The sequence below is a fragment of the Crocodylus porosus genome, unplaced genomic scaffold, assembly GCF_001723895.1.
Source record: "Crocodylus porosus isolate Cpor-Errol unplaced genomic scaffold, CroPor_comp1, whole genome shotgun sequence".
NCBI classification, from domain to species: Eukaryota; Metazoa; Chordata; order Crocodylia; family Crocodylidae; genus Crocodylus; species Crocodylus porosus.
Window position 1 is genome coordinate 193581575 of NW_017728886.1, and position 2413 is coordinate 193583987.

A 2413-nucleotide genomic window follows, 5' to 3' on the forward strand; every position below is an offset into this window, starting at 1 on the left:
CCAAGGGAAGTGGTGCTGGCTCCTACCCTGGGGGTCTTTAAGAGGAGGCTAGATATACACCTTGCTGGGGTTGTTTGACCCCAGTACTCTTTCCTGCCATGGCAGGGGGTCGGACTAGATGATCTACTCAGGTCCCTTCCAACCATAGAAACTATGAAACTATAAGAATTCTGGCTTCATATTCAGTAGGATGTATTTAAGTAAGTGAGTAGTTTTATGCAAGTCAGTTGATTTATCTGCCTGCCTAACTTAAGTACGTTATTGAATCAGAGTCTATAGCTCTGTGTTTAGTTTTGAAGTTCATGGCATAATTCTGCATTTAAATCTAAACATGAATTTCAACTGAATAACTGCTCTTTTTGACTAGAGCTTGGGGGAATGGATTTGTACTATGACCTTTTTGTAGTGTATTTTGGTATTTTTATGGAACTTCAATAAAGGAAGACAGATAAGTCTCTCTTATTATTTCTGTAGCTTAAAGTACAGTCATCAGAGACAAAAATAGTGACTTTTTTTAACATGATGTTATAAATTACTTCCAGAGTAACTAGTAACTAATGCTGGGATTTTTCAAAGAAGCCCATAAGAACACCCCGCTCTAGTTGCAATGCAGTAAAAGATTCATGTCCTATACACATAGGGCTTTGAAAAGTCTCACTCTACCTAGTTATTAAACTGTTACTTAGTTTTTGTACAGCCTCATTATTCGCAGCCTGTGAAATGCAGCAGGAAGACCAACATTGATTTTAATGGGCTTTAGTAAATGATGGGGATCTGGAGAGTCCTAAGAATGGGGAGGGGGGGGCGTGCATGCACCCATACAAAGCCTTAAATGCCTCTACAGTAATGCTTGTAGCATGAGGGAACTCGCCCTCCAGATAGCTAGTAGAAACCCAGACATAGTAGGGCTCACAGAAACCTGGTGGGATTCATCCCACAACTGGATGGTAAACATTAGGGGCTACAGACTATACAGATGGGATAGAACAGGGAGGAAAAGAGGGGGTGTGGCGCTCTACTTCAAAGAGCAATACACAGCCTTAACTAACAAGATGGGGTCAGAGGAGGGGCAGGCTGAAGTGCTCTGGGTCAGAATACAGGGGGGTCGTGGGGAAAGGGACTTAACGGTGGGGGTCTACTACAGACCACCCAACCAAGGGGAAGAGCATGACCATGAATTCTCAGGCCAGCTTGCAGAAGCACTTAAGGCAAGGGATGTAGTCATCATGGGTGATCTAAATTACCTGGACATCTGCTGGGAGGAGCAGTCAGCCAGGTTGGACCGCTCACAAAAGTTCCTTGCTGAGATACAGGACCTCCACTTAACCCAGGAGGTGCACAGTCCCACCAGGGGGAATGCCCTCCTGGACCTGGTTCTGGCCGCAGGTGATGACCTGGTGAGGGCACTTCAGGTTCTTGACCACCTGAGTGACCATGATCATCACCTACTGGACTCGATGATCTCCCGAGGTCCCTTCCAGCCCTAATGTCTATGAAATCTATGAAATCTATGAAACCATCCAGCGCAGGGTGTCAAGGGCCTGCAGCAAGGCAGTAGCCCTTGACTTCAAGAGGGCCAACTTCAAAGAGTTGAGACTGGTAGGAGAGGCACTGGGGTCCTGGAGAGTTGGGGAACTGGGTGTCCAAGATGAGGGGTCATTCTTTAAGGAGATGATCCTCCAAGCCCAAGGGGTGACAGTCCCAATGAGAATCAAAGGGGCCAAGAGTGCTCAAAAGCCCCCCGGTTCACCAAAGGCATTCGGGAATGTGTGAAAGCCAAAAAAGAGGCATACACCCAGTGGAAGGGAGGGGTTATCACCAAAAAGGAGTATACCTCCATCGCCCGAGCTTGTAGGGGGGCTGCTAGGAAATCTAAGGCAGATACGGAACTAGGGCTAGGATCAAGGACAACAAAAAAGTCCTTTTTTAAATACATAGGGAGTATGAAGAAAGTACTGGGTAACGTGGGGCCCCTGTGGGATACACTTGACAATCTGATGGTTGCACCAGAGGAAAAGGCAGACCTTTTTAACAATTTCTTTGCCTCCATTTTTTTGTGCAGGGACCAGGACTCCCCCACTGAGATTCAGGATGGACTCAGGAGAGACTGGCAGGCCTAGGGTCAGGAGGGATTGAGTTAGGGAACTTCTGGAGGGGCTGGATGTGCTCAAATCAGCAGGTCCAGATGTTCTCCACCCCAGGGTGCTAAGGGAATTGGCAGGGGTTATCAAGGGGCCCTTGGCACAGCTTTATGAGTACTCACGGTGCTCTGGCCAGGTGCCAGACAACTGAAGAGGACCCCATTTTCAGAGGAGGGAGGACCCGGGCAACTATAAGCTCATTAGTCTTACTTCAATCCTGGGGAAGCTCTTTGAGAAGATTATCTAGGAGCACATCTGAGAAGGCCCAGCGG